This window comes from Thalassophryne amazonica, chromosome 8, assembly GCF_902500255.1.
Source record: "Thalassophryne amazonica chromosome 8, fThaAma1.1, whole genome shotgun sequence".
Classification (NCBI taxonomy): Eukaryota; Metazoa; Chordata; class Actinopteri; order Batrachoidiformes; family Batrachoididae; genus Thalassophryne; species Thalassophryne amazonica.
The window spans coordinates 26,634,081-26,656,841 of NC_047110.1; positions in this window are offsets into that span (position 1 = coordinate 26,634,081).

Here is a 22,761-nt window from a genome sequence, read left to right on the forward strand (position 1 = left end):
TGGTGATCCACAAATGCTGAAACTCAATTCACAAATACAATTTCCAGTTTTACAAATGTCAATTTTTTTTTTTTTTTACAAATTAAGTTTTATATTTGCAAAGACCAATTTACAATTTATAAATATGAAATTTGCATTTGTGGATATCTGAACACATTTGCAAATTAATGATTATTTGTAGATCACCCTGTGTGCATTTATAAATATTAATGAGACCATTTTAACCCCATAGAATGAGGGCTGCATTTTACATTCTCAATGTATTCTCTGTAGGCTGTAACCTGAGCAACATGAAACATGGAAAAAAAAAGCTTGCTGGTAGAACAAAGTCAGTGTAATAAAACAAAAGTTGGCAGTTTATTCTAGTGTCTTTATTTGAATGCATGTTTTTTGTTTTCATCATTAAGTTTTAATGCAAAAATAGTCCTATACATTAGACCTATATTCTTATTTTGGGCATGATCCAAATATGTACTTGATCGGTATCGGCAGATCAAAATTTCAGTGATCGGGGATCGGCCTAAAAAATCCTGATCGGTGCACCTCTAGTGTAAAGTGCTTTAGATGTCTTAAAGTGCTGTAGAAATGTAAAGTTGTAGCCTAAAATACACTCAACAAAAATATAAACGCAACACTTTTGATTTTGCTCCCATTTTGTATGAGATGAACTCAAAGATCTAAAACTTTTTCCAGATACACAATATCACCATTTCCCTCAAATATTGTTCACAAACCAGTCTAAATCTGTGATAGTGAGCACTTCTCCTTTGCTGAGATAATCCATCCCACCTCACAGGTGTGCCATACCAAGATGCTGATTAGACACCATGATTAGTGCACAGGTGTGCCTTAGACTGCCCACAATAAAAGGCCACTCTGAAAGGTGCAGTTTTATCACACAGCACAATGCCACAGATGTTGCAAGATTTGAGGGAGCGTGCAGTTGGCATACTGACAGCAGGAATGTCGACCAGAGCTGTTGCTCTTGTATTGAATGTTCATGTCTCTACCATAAGCCGTCTCCAAAGGCGTTTCAGAGAATTTGGCAGTACATCCAACCAGCCTCACAACCGCAGACCACGTGTAACCACACCAGCCCAGGACCTCCACATCCAGCATGTTTACCTCCAAGATCGTCTGAGACCAGCCACTCGGACAGCTGCTGGAACAATCGGTTTGCATAACCAAAGAATTTCTGCACAAACTGTCAGAAACCGTCTCAGGGAAGCTCATCTGCATGCTCATCGTCCTCATCGGGGTCTCGACCTGACTCCAGTTCGTCGTCGTAACCGACTTGAGTGGGCAAATGCTCACATTTGCTGGTGTTTGGCACGTTGGAGAGGTGTTCTCTTCACGGATGATGCGAAGGAGATGTGTTGCACTGCATGAGGCAAATGGTGGTCACACCAGATACTGACTGGTATCCCCCCCCAATAAAACAAAACTGCACCTTTCAGAGTGGCCTTTTATTGTTGGCAGTCTAAGGCACACCTGTGCACTAATCATGGTATCTAATCAGCATCTTGATATGGCACACCTGTGAGGTGGGATGGATTATCTCAGCAAAGGAGAAGTGCTCACTATCACAGATTTCGACTGGTTTGTGAACAATATTTGAGGGAAATGGTGATATTTTGTATGTGGAAAAAGTTTTAGATCTTTGAGTTCATCAAAGACGTGTGGACGGCACAGGAAAAACACCTCCGTGTTGATAACCATTTGTAAAATCCAGGCGGCTTTTGATGGCTTTCAGACATGGAGTGAGTATCTGAGAAATTGTTTAACAGTTGGGCATGTTCCAACTTGTCCTTAAGGCTTCCAACAGAGGTGTTTATCCTGTGGCGGAGCGTCGCAACGGCTGCGAGCCTACGCTGCAATCCGTCCGCACGTCTTTTAATAAAAAAAATCTCCTTTAACAGTGGAATATCCGGATAAAATGCTGAAACCGACTTCTTCTGAAACTTCTCTGTTCTCTCACGACGTCCTGGATCAATAGAGCCTGAAATGTGGAGGTTTTCAGCTTGAAACAGGCTGACGACGGCGCCTGGGAGCACTGCGCGACGTCTCACAGCGTGGGAAGTCCTTAAAGCGACAGTATCACCTCAAAATCTCTCATCAGCCGTTAAAAGTTTCACCGAAAACCAGCTTAATTTTTCGAACCGTGTCCACTTCGATGTGCCTCACAGGTTTAGAAAAAATTTTGATCAAACAAAGCGCCAGTCTCTCAGCAACTTCTCAGACAAAGGAATTCCGACGAGGGGCTGGACGACTCCTCCCACAAGGAGTGCTCACAGGCGAATGACGTCACCGACAGGCGTGGAAAAACTCACGCATGCGCACAAGGGTTCAAGCATGTCTGATATGAGTTTACTACTAGTTATAGGACACGAGTTGATGGTTTGTTACTTTGTACTTATAAATTTGTAAATATAACACTGTAATCAATATTGTGTAAATGAGGCAGGCATATTGCACCTGATAGGATAGGCTAATATAACTCAATTGTTGGTCACCAGAAAGGTGTGCAGCTCCCTGCAAGAATGAGTAAAGTAAAGAATATTAAAATCATTGATCAACTAGATCTATGTACTTGTGTAAACATTTGCAGGAGCACTGTTGAAGTATTTTGGTGCCAAAAATACTCCCTCTGCCCAACCAAGTGCCAGTGCCTCTTCAATTGATGATGACGGAGCAAATGAGTACTGACAAGAAATTACTTCCGTGGATAAATCATGTTTCTCTAGACTTTTCACTACCACTACACCTATAGGCAGTTGGTAAATGGGGAAAAAAATTAAACGAAGTTGGCTGATCTATTCCAGACAAAAGGATGCAGTCTACTGCTTCTGTTGTAAACTGTTCTCCAGAAAATCATCAAAACTGGCAATGGAGGGACAATGTGACTGGGTCAATATAGGTGCACTTCTCAAACAATATGAGAATGCCTCTGACCACTGTAATAATATGGTGAAATGGAAAGAATTTGCACTGTGTCTTTCTAAGGGAAAGACGATTGATGTGTCAGAAATGGCCCTCTTAGAGGCTGAAAAAAATCGGTGGAGAGATGTTCTCACCCGTTTAATCAGCATCATTCAGTCTCTGGCAGAGAGGAATCTGGCATTCAGGGGGTCTGTAGACACATTGCATGAGAATAATAATGGAAACTTTTTGAAAGAAGTGGAATTGATGGGAAAATTTGACCCAATTTTGAAAGAACACATAAGACGAATAGAGAGTGGAGCACAACATGTTACATATTTGGGGAAAACCATCCAAAATGAACTGATAGCTTGTATCAGTGATAAGATTTTGGAGAAAATGGTAGCAGAAATTAAGGAGTCTAAATATTATGCGATAATATTGGATTGCACTCCGACATTAGCCACAAACAACAGATGTCTGTGATTGTGCGTACAGTGAGTCTTAGGACACTTGAGATAAAGGAGTACTTCTTGGGATTTTTGATAGCTCCTCAATCTACAGGCCTGGGTTTGTCAACCCTCATCCTTAACAGGCTTGAGGAATTGAACATCCCTTTTCAGGACTGCAGGGGACAGGCCTATGATAACGGAGCAAACATAAAAGGAAAGAACAAAGGTGTGCAGGCTAGGTTATTGGCAAAGAATCCACAAGCTTTTTATGTGCCTTGCATCGCACATACCCTAAATCTGACAGTTTCAGATGCAGCTAAAGCATCAAAAGATGCCACCTGTTTTTTGGCAATGTTGAGAAGCTGTATAATCTCTTCTCAGGTTCTACCCAACGGTGGGCCATTTTACAAAAATATGTTCACATCACCCTAAAGTCCTGGAGTGAGACACGATGGGAAAGTCGCATCAAGAATGTGGAACCTTTACGCCATCAGGCAGACAAAGTGAGAGAAGCCTTGTTGGAAGTCAGGGAAAATGCTAATGACCCCATGGTGGAAGTTGCGGCCCATTCTCTTGCTGAAGAAGTAGGGTCATTTAGATTTCAAATATGCTGTGTGGTCTGGTATGACATTCTTTCCAGAATTAACATTACAAGCAAGCTTCTTCAGTCAGTAAACATGCAACTTGATGTTGCAGTTAGCCTCATCCAGAAAAGTAAGGATAATTTAATCACTTACAGGACCACTGGCTTCAATGACGCAGAGGTCTCTGCAAAAGAGATTTGTGAACAAATGAATACGGAGCCAGTGCTGAAGGAGAAGAGGTTAAGGTCCACAAAAAGGCACTTTGCCTATGAGGCACCAGATGAGCCAATAGCCGATACAATGAAGAGACTGGAAGTGTCATTTTTCAATGTAATGGTAGACTGTGGCATTCAGTCTTTGGAGGACCGCTTTCAGTCTCTAGGGGAAGTTAGAGACAACTTTGGTGTGCTTCATAACTTCAGAGATCTTGATGCACAGACATTGAGGGACCAGTGTAATGTGCTTGAGGACAAACTTACCTGTGGAGGAGAGTCAGATATAGATGGTAATGCACTGGCTGCAGAGATTGGGAGTCTTCCAGATCTTCCCCAAGCAAAGATGACAGTATTTGAGCTTCTTACTTACCTCTCTCAAAATGACATTTGCGAGCTGTTCCCAAATCTTTGGATAGCTCTCAGGATAGTCTGCACGCTTCCTGTAACAGTTGCTTCAGCAGAACGGAGCTTTTCCAAACTTAAATTGATAAAAAGCTATTTGAGATCTACCATGGCACAGGAAAGACTCAGTGGGGTTGCACTTATAAGTGTCAACCACAAAATTGGCCAAGACATCAATTACGATGATGTCATAAATGACTTCGCCTCTAAGAAAGCAAGGAAACAAAGATTCTGACTGTTATGTCAGTGGAGGCAGTGTATTTTGCACTTTGTAAATAGTTTTCATTGTTAATTCTAAATTTTTGACTGCTGTTATGTTGTGGATTTCTATGTTCATTTTGGAGATTATTTGAGTATTGTATTTATTATTTAAGTATTTAATTTTGATTACAACTTTATTTTTCTGTAAGGTAATGTGAATGTCATTTGATTCTATTTTGTATTTGGATATTGAACATTTTGCACACCATTGCACATCTGAAAGAAATTAAAATATTTAACGTGTTTACTATAAATGCAGTCTCCTGCCTGCTGATGTTACTTTCAAATAGTTAAATGAATGAGCCATATTTATACATCACTCTGTATGTAGAAGTTAATTAAAACATATTTATGAGTTTGCTACCCCTTTAAGGTTAAAAACAAGAATGACACCTGTATGATGTAAGATAATTACAAATAATGCTAATGACTGTGGGTACGTTACACGCATAACAGTGTAGCCTATGGAATAATGAGACATCTGGTGCTGAGGTGATGGTAGGGGGGCCCCCAAATGAAATTCTGCTTAAGGCCCCATAAAGGCTTGGGCCGGCCCTGTCCATGCAAGATCTCACTTCATGGGGTAAGGATGATTCTGAGAAAGCCCAGAACTACATGGGAGGACCTGGTCAATGACCTGAAGAGAGCTGGGACTACAGTTGCAAAGATTACATTAGTAACACACTACGCTGTCATGGTTTAAAATCCTGCAGGGCATGCAAGGTTCCCATGCTTAAGCCAGCACATGTCCAGGCCCGTTTGACATTCGCCAGTGACCATGTGGATGATCCAGAGGAGGCATGGGAGAAGTTCATGTGGTCAGATGAGACCAAAATAGAGCTTTCTGGTATCAGCTCCACTCACCGTGTTTGGAGGATGACAACAACCCCAAGAACACCGTCCTAACCCTGAATCATGGGGGTGGAAACATCAATTTTGGGGGACAGGACAACTTGGTTGGACTGATCTCTGTGCTAATGGAACTGCCATCGTTCTGTGTTTGTCCATCAGCCTGATGCCTCTCGGACACCTGCTTGTGGACTGATTACCTGTGAATGACCTTAGACTGTCCCTGCGTTTCTGAATTGAAGAACTTTGTAATTAAACCATCTAGTTTGTTCTCTCCACTGGGGTCACACTTGTATTCATCTGTTACAGGTTTCCAAATTCATTCTGTTACTACCGTCATGAGTTGCATCATCAATAAAGATTTGTGAGCCTATTCCAGAAGTAGCCAAGCCAGCCCAAGATATGGCACAACCACTGCCATGTTTCATATAAGAATGTTCAAAATGCCACATGCTTTGGTATAGAGGTAGCATTTCAGTGGGTCCAGAACTCAGACTTGACATGCATATCTAAGAATATCCAAGACTGTCTTGAAGGTGGCAGCAACAAATGACTGCTGAACAACAGCAAGAGGATTTGTAAAATTTCTAAGATTATTTGACACAGTTTTAAACAATTTACAACCGGCATGGTACCATCATGACTGAAGTCATGTTGCGTTCATGTATGTCCATCCTGCAAGTGCACAGTTGTATTACTTTTCCTTAGTCAGTCTAGGAGGCTGTTTGTGGTGAGACAAAATATTCTGTCTCATGCCACACTTTTTTCTTTGTTGTGATCTTTGACATCCTTTGGTAATACCACGGAGTCTGTAATGTCTGTAACAATAAATCAAATCAAATCAATTTTATTTATATAGCGCCAAATCACAACAACAGTTGCCCCAAGGTGCATTATATTGCAAGGCAAAAGCCATACAATAATTACAGAAAAACACCAACAGTCAAAACGACCCCCTATGAGCAAGCACTTGGCGACAGTGGGAAGGAAAAACTCCCTTTTAACAGGAAGAAACCTCCAGCAGAACCAGGCTCAGGGAGGGGCAGTCTTCTGCTGGGACTGGTTGGTGCTGAGGGGAGAGAATCAGGAAAATGACCCGTCAGTACTCCCCGTCAGTACTCTAGCTGCAGCATTTTGAATTAACTGAAGGCTTTTCAGGGAACTTTTAGGACAACCTGATAATAATGAATTACAATAGTCCAGCCTAGAGGAAATAAATGCATGAATTAGTTTTTCAGCATCACTCTGAGACAAGACCTTTCTAATTTTAGAGATATTGCGCACATGTAAAAAAGCAGTCCTACATATTTGCTTAATATGCGCATTGAAGGACATATCCTGATCAAAAATTACTCCAAGATTTCTCACAGTATTACTAGAGGTCAGGGTAATGCCATCCAGAGTAAGGATCTGGTTAGACACCATGTTTCTAAGATTTGTGGGGCCAAGTACAATAACTTCAGTTTTATCTGAATTTAAAAGCAGGAAATTAGAGGTCATCATCTGTAAGACATTCCTGCAGTTGTTGTGTGTCCTCTGGCTTCATGGATAGATAAAGCTGGGTATCATCTGCGTAACAATGAAAATTTAAGCAATGCTTTCTAATAATACTGCCTAAGGGAAGCATGTATAAAGTGAATAAAATTGGTCCTAGCACAGAACCTTGTGGAACTCCATAATTAACCTTAGTCTGTGAAGAAGATTCCCCATTTACATGAAAAAATTGTAATCTATTAGATAAATATGATTCAAACCACCGCAGCGCAGTGCCTTTAATACCTATGGCGTGCTCTAATCTCTGTAATAAAATTTTATGGTCAACAGTATCAAAAGCAGCACTGAGGTCTAACAGGACAAGCACAGAGATGAGTCCACTGTCTGAGGCCATAAGAAGATCATTTGTAACCTTCACTAATGCTGTTTCTGTACTATGATGAATTCTGAAACCTGACTGAAACTCTTCAAATAGACCATTCCTCTGCAGATGATCAGTTAGCTGTTTTACAACTACCCTTTCAAGAATTTTTGAGAGAAAAGGAAGGTTGGAGATTGGCCTATAATTAGCTAAGATAGCTGGGTCAAGTGATGGCTTTTTAAGTAATGGTTTAATTACTGCCACCTTAAAAGCCTGTGGTACATAGCCAACTAATAAAGATAGATTGATCATATTTAAGATCGAAGCATTAAATAATGGTAGGGCTTCCTTGAGCAGCCTGGTAGGAATGGGGTCTAATAGACATGTTGATGGTTTGGAGGAAGTAACTAATGAAAATAACTCAGACAGAACAATCGGAGAGAAAGAGTCTAACCAAATACCAGCATTACTGAAAGCAGCCAAAGATAACGATACGTCTTTGGGATGGTTTTGAGTAATTTTTTCTCTAATAGTTAAAATTTTATTAGCAAAGAAAGTCATGAAGTCATTACTAGTTAAAGTTGACTCTTTGTCTCTCCTAACAAGACCAGGTTTTCCCCAGAAGCTTTGCCAATTATCTATGAAGCCCACCTCATTTTTTTCATTACAATATAACATTAACAGGAGGTCTTTTTTGTGGAGCCCACAGCTGTGCTCAAGTTTTATTAGGGTTGTACTATTGTGTTTGTATACATCCCATAGTACAATACCAACATATTATGCTACCAAACCACATGGTAGATCTGTGATATTTACACATCAGTTCTCTATCAAGACTACCCCAAAAATCCACCAAAATTTGATACAACCCCAATTCCAATGAAGTTGGGATGTTGTGAAAAATGTAAATAAAAACAGAATACAATGATCTGCAAATCCTCTTCAACCTATATTCAATGGAATACACCACAAAGACAAGATATTTAATGTTCAAACTGATAAACTTTATTGTTTTTGTGTAAATATTTGCTCATTTTGAAATGGATGCCTGCAACACTTTTAAAAAAAGCTGGGACAGTGGTATGTTTACCACTGTCTTACATCATTTTTCCTTCTAACAACACTCAATAAGCATTTGGGAACTAATTGTTGAAGCTTTGTACATGGAATTCTTTCCCATTCTTGCTTGATGTACGACTTCAGTTGTTCAGCAGTCCGGGGTCTCTGTTGTTGTATTTTGCGCCTCATAATGTGCCACACATTTTCAATGGGCAACATGTCTGGACTGCATGCAGGCCAGTCTAGTTTTTACTCTTTTACTACGAAGCCACGCTGCTGTAACAAGTGCAGAATGTGGCTTGGCATTGTCTTGCTGATATAAGCAGGGATGTCCCTGAAAAAGACGTTGCTTGGATGTCAGCATGTGTTGCTCCAAAACCTGGATGTACCTTTCAGCATTGATGGTGCCATCACAGATGTGTAAGTTGCCCATGCCATGGGCACTAACACACCCCCATACCATCACAGATGCTAGCTTTTGAACTTTGTGCTGGTAACAGTCTGGATGGTCTGTTTCCTCTTTTGTCCGGAGGACAAAACGTCCATGAATTCCAAAAACAATTTTTTAATGTGGAATCATCAGACCACAGCACACTTTGCATCTGTCCATTTCAAATGAGCTTGGGCCCAGAGAAGGTGGCGACGTTTCTGGATGTTGTTGATGTATGGCTTTCGCTTTGCATGGTAGAGTTTTAACTTGCACTTGTAGATGTAGCGACGAACTGTGTTAACTGACAATGGTTTTCTGAAGTGTTCTTGAGCCCACGCTGTAATATCCTTTACACAATGATGTTTGATAATGCAGTGCCGCCTGAGGGATCGAAGGTCACGGGCATTCAATGTTGGTTTTCGGCCTTGCCGCTGATGTGTAGAAAGTTCTCCAGATTCTCTGAATCTTCTGATTATATTATGGACTGTAGATGATGGAATCCCTAAATTCCTTGCAATTGAATGTTGAGAAACATTGTTCTTAAACTGTTGGACTATTTTTTTTCATGCAGTTGTTCACAAAGTGATGATCCTCACCCCATCTTTGCTTGTGAATGGCTGAGCCTTTTGGGGATGCTCCTTTTATACCCAATCATGGCACTCACCTGTTTCTAATTAGGTGTTCTTTGAGCATTCATCAATTTTCCCAGTCTTTTGTTGCCCCGTCCCAACTTTTTTGAAACGTATTGCAGGCATCTATTTCAAAATGAGCAAATATTTGCACAAAAACAACAAAGTTTATCAGTTTGAACATTAAATATCTTGTCTTTGTTACATTCAATTGAATATAGGTTGAAGAGGATTTGCAAATCATTGTATTCTGTTTTTATTTACATTTAACACAAAGTCCCAACTTCATTGGAATTGGGGTTGTAATTGGTTTGCTGTTGTACTCAAAAAATTGCATATGTGGTAATGGGGCTTCACAATTTCGACCCCATACTACAACTCCCACACTGCTGAATGGTCTGCTATTTCAAGGCATCGCTATGGCTCTATGTGGGGGCAGATGGATATCCTATTTGTCCCTCTTATGATATCATAGACTCTGACAAATTGTCAGTACTCAGTTACTCTGAATGAGAATATATATATATATATATATATATATATATATATTTTTTTTTTTTTTTTTTTTTTTAAAAACATGTACGTACATTGGTTACAACAAATATATGAGACTGGGGGAGCTGTCACAGTCAGAGAGATACCAGATGTTTTAGGCAAATGTTTTTGTTTCTTGAAAATTTGGCAATTTTCAAATCTCCTCAACACTCCAAGAGGCAGTTTGATTAGTAAAGTCACATCTTTTTCAGCTCTTAGTGACATGGCGATTAAAAACGCGTTCAGATATTTTGTAGTGTTCACTCATTAGTAGCTGATTTAATGCACTTTGTCTTCTAGATGTGTATTCACAGTGCTTCACTTTTTCCACATTCTATGTTACGGCCTTATTCCAAAATGTAGTAAATTAATTTCCCCTCAAAATTTTATTCACAACACCCCATAATGACAATGTGAAAAAGTTTTTTTGTTGTTGAAATCTTTGCAAATTTATATATATATATATATATATATATATATATATATATATATATATATATATATATATATATATAAAATTAAAAATCACATGTACATTAATATTCACACCCTTTGCTCAATAATTTATTGATGCATCTTTGGCAGCAACTACAGCCTCAATTCTTGAAAATGATGCCACAAGCTTGGCGCATCTATCTTTGGGCAGTTTTGCCCATTCCTCTTTACAGCACCTCTCAAGATCCAAAAGGTTGGATGGGGAGCAATATTCAGTCAGATTCAGGTCTGGGCTCTGGCTGGACCACTGAAGAACATTCATAGAGTTGTCCTGAAGCCACTCCTTTGATATCTTGGCTGTGTGTTTAAGGTCTTTGTCCTGCTGAAGAATGAAATGTTGCCACACTCTGAGGTCAAGACTGCTCTGGAGCAGGTTTTCATCCAGGATTTCTCTGTACATTGCTGCATTCATCTTTCCCTCAATCCTGACTAGTCTCCCAGTTCCTGCTGATGAAAATCATCCCCACAGCATGATGCTGCAACCATCATGCTTCACTGTAGGGATGGTGCCTGGTTTCCTCTAAACATGACACCTGACATTCACACCAGAGAGTTCAATCGTTCTCATCAGACCAAAGAATTTTGTTTCTCATGTTCTGAGGGTCCTTCAGGTGCCTTTTGGCAAACTCCATCTGGGCTGCCATGTGCCTTTTACTAAGGAGTGGATTCCGTCTGGCCACTCTACCATACATGCCTGATTGGTAGATGCAGAGATGGTTGTACTTATAGAAGGTTATCCTCTCTCCAAAGAGGAACATCTCCCTGAATAAGGCCCTTCTCCCCCGATCACTCAGTTTAGACAGACGGCCAGCTCTAGAAAGAGCCCTAGTGGATCTGAACTACTTCCATTTTTGGATGATGGAGGCCACTGTGCTCATTGGGACCTTCAAAGCAGCAGAAATGTTTCTGTACCCTTCCCCAGATTTGTGCCTCGAGACAGTCCTGTCTCGGAGGTCTACAGACAATTCCTTTGACTTCATGCTTGGTTTGTGTTCTGACATGCACTGTCAACTGTGGGACCTTATATGTAGACAGGTGTGCGCCTTTCCAAATCGTGTCCAATCATCTAAGTGTACCCCAATGACTGCCTGAGCAGCAGTCACTATGGAAGCGTGGAGGAAAGTGACTGGTGGCAAATGCAAATATAATGTTGTACAGAAAAAAAATCTAATAAAATCGATTTTCTAAAATCAAAATCAATTTTTATTTAAAACTGATTTTTTTGCTCAGCCCTAGGTGGATATTTGACTAAAGAGAAAACCTGAGAAGGTCACACAGGTGCACTTGCAACACATTCAAGGTGAGTGCTCGGGATACCATGAATGAAACAAAGTTCAGCAAACCTCTGGTGAAGCTGCAACACTTGCATTTTCTATTTTTAGGGGTGGAAAACACAATATGTAAATTTGAAAGTGAATGTGGTGTTGTGGACTGTGGTCTCTTGTTAGAAATTCTTTACAAAAATGGTGTCTCTACACATGCTCTCTTGGTTAGCAGACTATTTGACAAGTAGATCACAATGCATACAAATGGTGCTAATGCCACCTTAACTGAGATAACAAAAGGTGTTTCTGAAGGCTCAGTTTTAGGCCCTATGTTGTTCACAATTTATACTACTGACATGTGCAAACCTATCAAATGGCTTCTATCATCTTTATGCTGACAACATCGTCATCTATTGCTGTTCAAACTCAGTGTCACAGGCATTTGAATTTTTGCAGTCTGCTTTTGATGTAGTGCAAAACCGTCAGGAGAAATTCAAACTAGTCTTGAATGTAGAAAAATCCAAAATAATGTTTTTCTCAAAATCACCCGCTCCCTGGAGAATATACGATCAATTAAAACTACTCGAGGTAATACTCTCAAACTAGTCAGCAGTTACAAGTATTTGGAATTAACTATTGACACAGAGCTTTCTTTCAAAGTTCACTTTAAACACTTGATCTCCAAATTAAGGATGAAGCTGGGCTTGTAGAAATAAGTCATGGTTTTTCTTGAGTTCTGAAGCTCCTAATAACTGCCGCCTTCCTGCCCTTGTTGGACTATGGCAATGCCATGTATATGTGGGCTTCTACCAGTTGTCTACCTGTCCTTGACCCTGCTGTAACATTGTGTCTTGAAATTTATCACTGGTTGTAACCGCCTCACCCACCACTGTGAGTTGTATGCCAAAGCTGGCATGCCCTCTTTGACTGTTAGGCGGTATACACATTGGATGCCTCTGGTTTACAAGACTCTAATCGGACTGGTTCCGATGTATTTATCTAGTTTACTTCAGAGATCTGAAAGCCATTATGCTCTGCGCTCGAGTGACATGTTATGCTTTCGTGTACCTCATGTTCGCACTGAAGTGAGAAAGAAACCTTTTAGTTTTTCTGCTCCATCTGATTGGAATGTTCTCCAATCCGATTTGAAACTGGGTTGACTTCATTGAACACCTTCCTCTCCATCTTAAGAGATGGCAAACGAAATTCTTTTGCACAACACCCATGTTACAAAATTCTAATTTGTGTTGGATTATCCATCATTACTATTTACTATGACCAAGATGATTGTATTTTTGTATTTTATTTGTCATTAATGTTCTCATGATGATGTTAATCTGACCATTATGATGTGTGCTGCTGCCTTTCTTGGCCAGGTCATCCTTGAAAAAGAGGTTTTGATCTCCGTGGGCTTTTTAATAAAGGTTATTATTATTATTTTGACTGAAGACAGGACATTTTCATGGACTCTTCAGCTTCCTCTGCTGCCATTAACTGGAAGTACATTTTAAGAGGTGAGTTAAAAATAATACAAAAAATACAAACAATAATAATTAAAAAAAACTCTGTCGACCCCTTTCAGACTGGGATTACAAATTCCTGTCCGTCCATATCGTTGTGTTACAGGCCCCATTCACACTGGGATTCGCAGTCCAACTGACGCCAGACTCAATCTGGATAGCATTCACACCCGTTTTTCAAATCTGGCTCATTCTACACACGTGTCCAAACTCAGTCTGACATGAGCCAAAGTGATGTGTCTGGAAGTAAGAGTGTGGTAATGTGTGTGTGTGTGTGTGTGGCTCTGGACAGAGGAGCGCGGGCGTGTGTGACATGTGGAAGGGAATGCACCCAGTGGATTTTCTTGGCAAGAAGGTGGTGCAGAGAAAGGAGGTTATTTGATGTCTTTGCTGTTACACTGCCACTGAGTGTTGCCACGGTGGAGAGGACGCTGTGGGCACACGAGAATAGTGAGAAAGTTTGATGTCCTCTGTTTGTATGTGTGTGTGAGGGCATAATTTGAGTTCTGATGTTGAACTGCATTTTGTAGTGGGTTATTTATTTATTTTGGCCTTTGGGCTGGTTTCGAGTGTTGATTTACCTTGTTTAGTCACAAAACCTGCCATACTGCAGCAATGCCCCTGGCGAAAACAAATTTTTCAGTTAATATTACAGAAGTATTTTAATTTTGTGGACAAAGGACTCAGGTAAAGTCCTGTTCACACATAGTGCGAAGTTTGGTCGAAGTGCACACGAAGTGTACATAAAGCAGGAATCATGTGCAAAACATGTAAAATCGTACCTGCCTTGAACGCCTCATATGCTTGTTGTATTTGCGCCCACCAGCGGCTGAAAGACACAGTGTGCGCTGTGCAAACCCATCAATCTCTCTCGCGGCAGGTGTTGGCCAAATTCCAAGTGACACGCACGAACATCTAACACCACTCATTTGGCACTTAGAAAATGTGTGGCCATTCGCACTCTTGGCACGACAACAGTCAGCAGACAATCACTGTCATGCTGGCAGTGAAATTTGTCTAAGTTCCCCTTGAGTGTGGCTTTGGTGTGTGCGCTGAACTGACAGGAGGTGTGAGCATTGACAGAAGCAGCTGTGGAGATCTGTTGATCTGGACATCCCAGCTGGAAAACACATAGTGTGTTTGGACAGACATGGACCAACAACTGCCCACTGTGACGTACTTGTGTCTGTTTGCTGTCATCATGTGGACATAAATAAAAACATATATCGCCACAGCGATATATGTTTTTATTTATGTACAGCATATATCGCCACAGTGATATAAGCTGTGGGCTGCAGCGAGCATGCACGCGCTCCCTCGCTGCAGCCCATTGTCAGGCTGCCCCCAGGCTGAAACAGACCATCAGATCAGAACACACAGCGGGCGATCTGACTTTCACATCACCCACGTGAGCTTTGTTCCATATGACACGGTGTCAGTTCTGGTGCGCCGTCCACAAGAGGCAGGACACGCGCACAGGCCAGCTGGACACGCTGCAGCAAATGTGGACATGAGAAGAGCGAACTGCTTCTCATTCATGTCATTTCATGACTGTATGTCTGTGACCATGGGTCATGGGAACAGACGGATCATATTTGTATTGCCTGCTTGATAAGAGGGATTCAGTATAAGATGCTGTGTTTTTTTTTATAGCGTATGGTTTTATTAATTTTTTTAATACATCCATCTCTTTGTTGATTTCAGGCATTTTCCCCGCATCATTTACAGGCCAGCGACGGTAGCTCAGTGGTAAAGTTTAGTGCGGGTATGAATCCCGTGGGTGGTATGTTTTTTTTTTATTAATTTATTCCACATCAGCGGCGCAATGTGATTCTACAGGTACCAGCTGGATTTATGTTTTATTTATTCCATATAAGTGGCGCAGTGTGGTTCCACAGGTACCAGCTGTCTTTTATGTTTTATTTATTCCACAAAAGCAGCATGATGTGGAATAAATAAAACATGAGTCCTTACCTGAGTCCTTTGTCCACAAAATTAAAGTACTTCTGTAATATTAACTGAGTTGGGTCAGGCCACAGGACCTCATCTACGTCGTAGGCATGATGGTGCGAGTTTGCCTTGCTCTCCCTCCTTGGCCTGCTCCTCTCCATCCTCTGACTCTAACTCCTCTTCCTCTGATTCTGCCTTTGTCCATTGTGGTACTGTACTGTATACATTTGGAACCTTCAGCAAACTGTGCACTCTGAACTGGCTTCTATAGGTGTGGTCACATCATTTGCAACAAGTGTCTACAATTCTGGGTCGTTATGTTTAATGAATGAAGCCAGGTGTGTACATTGTGTTCAGGTTTTGCTGACTGTGGCAAGCATTTTGCATCACTTGAGCTTTAAATTCAGAATCTGAGCAGAGTTTTATGCAACTTGTGTTTTAGCAAGGCAAAATGTGTTTAGATTTATGAGAAAAGGAGGACTGCGTTTTGTGAACTGTGTCTTCATGTGAAATGTGTTTATGGTTTTGGCAAATGGAGTCTAGTTTTATTAAATGTGTTTAGAGAACTGGTCATTTGGTTTAGAGAATTGGGTTTTGTGTTTTAGTAATTTAAAAAAACTGTATATTTTGAGAACAGATACTGTTCAGATACAGATACTATGCTTTGACAGTTGCGAACAAACGTAAAAAGGACATTCTCACACACTGAACATTGTGTTTTCAGTTGTTTTGTTGTAGTGTGTAATGATGCATATAGTGTTTACATGTTTGCAGGCTTTGAGCAGCTGTTTTGGTGTGACAGTTTGTGTTTTGAAAAGAGAAGGTGTGGTTTTGTGTATGTAGCTTTAGAAAAGTGTGTTGTGTTTAGCGTTTTGAGAAAATGGGGGAGAGTTTTGTGAAATGTGTTTTAGCAATTTAAAGAAACTGTAATACATGGCCTGCAAAAATCAAACCAGAATGTATTACTCTGTATGGAGCCCTAGAAGTGTCATCGCAAAATGTTTTGCATATTGAGAGAATGTGCACTCATTTTTCCTACACTGTGCACTCATTTTGATAAAATGTGCACCCATTTTGCTAACTGTGTGCTGTTTCACGAAATTGTGGTCTATTTACTATAATGTGTGCACAATTTACTATATTGTGTTCTCATTTTATGATAATGTGCACTCATTTTAAGCAATGTAAAATTAATGCACAATTTAGTAAAACAAGGGCACAGTGTCTAAAACAACTGCATGCATTTGTTTTTAATGGAGTCAGCGAATACTGTCTGTGGAGTTCAGTCAAGAATGCAACAACAAACAGAGAAGAGATAGTTTATCTCAATACACTTACAAGTTCAACAGCAAGAACAGGTCTGCATCTGTTTCACACTTTTCTCTTTTCTCTTTTAGCTCTCATCATTCAGAGAAAGCCTGACCGAGGGTGACTTGTGTGTGCCCCCTTGCTTGGTTACATGCTCTTTTTCTCTTCCTCGCTTCCTTCAATGGTGTATTTTTTTCTTTTTTGCTGGGTCTGCCACGACATTGAACATGTAAAAAAATAAAGTCTTCATTGGCTTGTTCTTATTACTGCTAGCTAGTCGGTGTCTTGAATGGGGACAAGTGTGTTGTAGTACCATAAAGAAATTCATGGTTCTGAGGATCTCATTCAAAGGAAGTTGTAAGGCTGGTTTTCTGCAATGAGTCGCCTGGTGTTGGGTTTGTGGGTGGGGCTCCATTCTCCCTGTAACAAGTAATTTATTGATTATAATTACTCCCGTACTGTAAAATTGAGGTAAAAATGTTGCATAGTTCCCCTTTAATGCTGGCTGCGCCAGTTTGAACAGAATTAAAAAGCTGACTGACTGTAAATCTCCTCAAAGTACGTTAAACAATAATTATGTGCACCCCCCGCCCCTAGTGATCTGGGTGTGACTCTATACAATAGGGAATATTCTGCAACATTTTGGGAAACTTTTCCCTTTGAGGTCATTCTGCCAGATCGAGCTGTCCAAGACCACCTTGCAGTGTTCCAAACATTTATCCAAACTTCTTTCACAATGAATATTTTTTCCAATATTCACTCATAAAATCACTCGGAAAATTTAGAAATGTCTTTCTAAAAGACGACTGCTGATAACTGAAGCTGAATTATGTGTGGTTGTGTAAACATCTTGGGAAAAATTCAGAAACATGAAGGTCACTCACACTTTCCTATCAGCATTATCCTCGGCCTTCAGAGAAAATAATAAATATGAATGGCACACTCTTTTAGTCTCCTCCTGAGATCTGTCAGACCTTTTGTCATGCGTTTCAGAGCTTTCATTTATCCATGAAGGGTCACCTATGGATGCTTGCCTGTTATTCGGCTAAATATTTATTCAAACTTCACATGCCTGCTGCAGCTCCAGTTTTCTATCAGATGGTGAGCATCACAACGAGCACCAAAGTTACAGTAGTGTTCAGAATAATAGTAGTGCTATGTGACTAAAAAGATTAATCCAAGTTTTGAGTATATTTCTTATTGTTACATGGGAAACAAGGTACCAGTAGATTCAGTAGATTCTCACAAATCCAACAAGACCAAGCATTCATGATATGCACACTCTTAAGGCTATGAAATTGGGCTATTAGTAAAAAAAGTAGAAAAGGGGGTGTTCACAATAATAGTAGTGTGGCATTCAGTCAGTGAGTTCGTAAATTTTGTGGAACAAACAGGTGTGAATCAGGTGTCCCCTATTTAAGGATGAAGCCAGCACCTGTTGAACATGCTTTTCTCTTTGAAAGCCTGAGGAAAATGGGACGTTCAAGACATTGTTCAGAAGAACAGCATAGTTTGATTAAAAAGTTGATTGGAGAGGGGAAAACTTATACGTAGGTGCAAAAAATTATAGGCTATAAATCTACAATGATCTCCAATGCTTTAAAATGGACAAAAAAACCTGAGATGCGTGGAAGAAAACGGAAAACAGCCATCAAAATGGATAGAAGAATAACCAGAATGGCAAAGGCTCACCCATTGATCAGCTCCAGGATGATCAAAGACAGTCTGGAGTTACCTGTAAGTGCTGTGACAATTAGAAGACGCCTGTGTAAAGCTAATTTATTTGCAAGAATCCCACGCAAAGTCCCTCTGTTAAATAAAAGACGTGCAGAAGAGGTTACAATTTGCCAAAGAACACATCATCTGGCCAAAAGAGAAATGGAGGAATAGTTTGTGGACTGATGAGAGTAAAATTGTTATTTTTGGGTCCAAGGGCCACAGACAGTTTGTGAGACGACCCCCAAACTCTGAATTCAAGCCACAGTTCACAGTGAAGACAGTGAAGCATGGTGGTGCAAACATCATGATATGGGCATGTTTCTCCTACTATGGTGTTGGGCCTATATATTGCATACCAGGTATCATGGATCAGTTTGGATATGTCAAAATACTTGAAGAGGTCATGTTGCCTTATGCTGAAGAGGACATGCCCTTGAAATGGGTGTTTCAACAAGACAATGACCCCAAGCACACTAGTAAACGAGCAAAATCTTGGTTCAGAACCAACAAAATTAATGTCTCGCAGATGTGAAGAAATCATGAAAAACTGTGGTTATACAACTAAATACTAGTTTAGTGATTCACAGGATTGCTAAAAAAGCATAATAGTTTTGAGTTTGTAGCATCAACAGCAGATGCTACTATTATTGTGAACACCCCCTTTCCTACTTTTTTTAACTAATAGCCCAATTTCATAGCCTTAAGAGTGTGCATATCATGAATGCTTGGCCTTGTTGGATTTGTGAGAATCTACTGAATCTACTGGTACCTTGTTTCCCATGTAACACTAAGAAATATACTCAAAACCTGGATTAATCTTTTTAGTCACATAGCACTACTATTATTCTGAACACTACTGTAAGTTGGCACATAGTCTGTTCAGCACATTTGAGGTATTTTTATACATGGTCACTACATAAGGACTTTGCAGCAACTTCAGACTGGTTAAGATATGTAAGATAAAATAAATATGACTGTAAAACCTCTGGTCTTTTGTATCTGTCACCACCCACACAGCTGCAGACTGCAGATGTAATAGTTACTGAAGGGTTTAGTGGGAAACGAGGCCAATAGGTAATGCTGACATACACAAAGCAACTTTATAGAAGTGAAGACGTGTTTTTCCTTTTTGTGTCTTTTGGAGTCTGAATGTTTAATAGTGCCATTGACATTAAGAAATGCATTGTTACATTGTTGGCATACGAGGTCTGTTAGAAAAGTAACGGACCTTTTTATTTTTTGCAAAAACTATATGGATTTGAATCATGTGTGATTGCATCATCCAAGCTTGAACCTTTCACGCCTGTTGGTTGCATCATTCGCCTGTGAGCACGCCTTGTGGGAGGAATGGTCCAGCCCCCTCGTCGGATTTTCATTGTCAGGAAATTGGCTGATCGACTGCCGCTTTGCTTCATCAAAATTTTTCAGAAAGTGTGAGAGACAGCCAAGTGGAAACCATTTGGAAAATTCAGATGGCTTTCGGTAAAGATCTAATGGGGATCACACAGATTAAGGACAATTACTGTTGTGAAAGTGTAGGAACACGGACCCACAACAGGGGGCGCAAATGAACGGACAATGGAGAAGGTAAATAACAAGTTTTACTGTTGTGAAACGAGCACAACCAATACAACAATCAACAATTTGGGGTTAAGCCGAATTCTGCTGGTGTCGTGTGGGCAGGCTCGAAGGTAGGAGACGTCCGTCCAAGTCGAACCGGAACCACCCAGATCTCCTCTGCCACCGAACCCTGGAAGTACTGGAACCGCCAAGTCCCGAATTCCCAGGTGGCCACTGCCTCCGCTCGTCGGATCCGGTACTGCTGGCAAGAGAGAGCAACAAACACACAGGTGTGGATGCGGCTGCACCCAGTAACACGGAGAGGGGAGAAGCTGCCTCCACCTCTCGTCACAATAAAGCAGGAAGGTGAGTACTTATCCAAGCAATCGGCTTTCGGTAGTCAGCTGTCCTGAAAGGTTTAACAAGTATTATCAGATAACACAGAATATGCTGCAGAGAAGGTTACCTCTATCTCAAGGCGATATCTCGGCACTGAGGTGGAGATGCTGTCCTGCTGATATACCTCCGTGCTGAGTGGAACAGCTGTGTCCAGTGATGGGTGACAGCTGTCACCCTGGCTGCTCACGTGAGGCGGCAGCGCCCTCTGGTGGTGGTGGGCCAGCAGTACCTCCTCTTCAGCGGCCCACACAACAATTACAACTGGATTAAAGACGGCCCACAGCGGCGGATGGTGCTGTGGGCCGCTCAGGACCTCTTTTCATGCCGAAAAAGTGCTGATGTCAAACTCTTCTGCCATTTCTGTGGTAGTAAGACGACGTCCCGGATCAACAAAGCATTTACTTTGGAAATGAACGGCACATTCCACTGTTACAGGAGTTTTTTGTCAAGAAAAGACGTGCGGAGGACTTTGTGCGTCGGGACGGAGGCGCAGGGCACACAACAAAAAGCAACGCCGTGATGAAGCCTCACAGGACATGTTGTGGCATATCCAGGTCGTCCACAATTTCTCGGATAGTCACACGACTGAAAAGCCACTGAAAGCTGTATGATTCTTCCGAATGGTGCAAGAGCTGGGTATGTTAGGGCTTGTCCTGTGAGACCAACATGAAGGTGCTTTCATCCCACACCATGAGTGGCTCCGTGGCGAATTTCTCCGCTCAGTGCATGGCGCGCCATCCGCCGCTGTGGGCCGTCTTTAATCCAGTTGTAATTGTCCTTAAGCTGTGTGATCCCCATTAGGTCTTCACCGAAAGCCATCTGAATTTTCCAAATGGTTTCCACTTGGCTGTCTCTCACACTTTCTGAAAAAATTTTGATGAAGCAAAGCGGCAGTCGATCAGCCAATTTCCTGACAATGAAAATCCGACGAGGGGGCAAGGACCACTCCTCCCACAAGGCGTGCTCACAGGTGAATGACGCAACCGACAGGCGTGAAAAAACTCATGCATGCACACGAAGGTTCAAGCTTGGCTGATGCAATCACACATGATTCAAATCCATATAGTTTTTGCAAAAAATAAAAAGGTCCGTTACTTTTCTAACAGACCTCGTAGTTTAGTTTCAAACCAGCCAAAACAAATAAAGAGCTGAAATACAAACAAATCATCATATTTCAGAAACGAGAACAAGTCAAAGTTCATGATTACCATTTTTTTAAATTCATTAAATGGCTTGATTAGTGATTTATCAAAGTACCTGATGATTATTTTGAAGTGTTGACAAATGGTGGTTTCCAACCTGGTTTCCGATCACAGGGGGCACCCAAGGTTTTGTCTGGTCTGAGGTTTTGAAAATTAAAAGTTTACCTATTAAATAAAGTCATAAAACACTTTCTTGACAACGAAAACTAAGTAGAATATTTTAATATGTTTTTTATCAGATGAACCAAAGAGAAAAGGGGGAAACGTATCATATATATATATATATATATATATATATATATATATATATATATATATATATATATATATATATATATATATATATATATATATATATATATATATATATATACACACACACACACACACACACACACACACACACACACAAACTACAAACACAGGACCGGACAATCCTGATCATGCAGAACACCCACAAGGGTATGAAACCTTCAAACTACCGGCCAATCTCTCCACAACATAGAAGCGCCTAAGAGGGAGATTTATATATACGTACAGTGGGGCCAAAAAGTATTTAGTCAACTCCTGATTGTGCAAGTTCTCCTACTTAGAAAGATGAGAGAGGTCTGTAATTTTCATCATAGGTACACTTTGAGAGACAAAATGAGGAAAAAAAAAAATCCAGGAAATCACATTGTAGGATTTTTAAAGAATTTATTTGTAAATTATGGTGGAAAATAAGTATTTGGTCAATAACAAAAGTTCAACTCACTACTTTGTAAAATAATCTTTGTTGGCAATGACAGATGTCAGACATTTCCTGTAGGTCTTCACCAGGTTTGCACACACTGTAGCTGGTATTTTGGCCCATTCCTCCATGCAGATCTCCTCTAGAGCAGTGATGTTTTGGGGCTGTCGCTGGGCAAGACGGACTTTCAACTCCCTCAACAAATTTTCCATGGGGTTGACGTCTGGAGACTGGCTAGGCCACTCCACGGCATTGAAATGCTCCTTCGTTGCCCGGGCGTTGTGTTTGGGATCATTGTCATGCTGGAAGACCCAACCATGTTGCATCTTCAATGCTCTCACTGATGGAAGGAGGTTTTGGCTTAAAATCTCATGATACATGGCCCCGTTCATTCTTCCCTTAACACTGATCAGCCGTCCTGTCC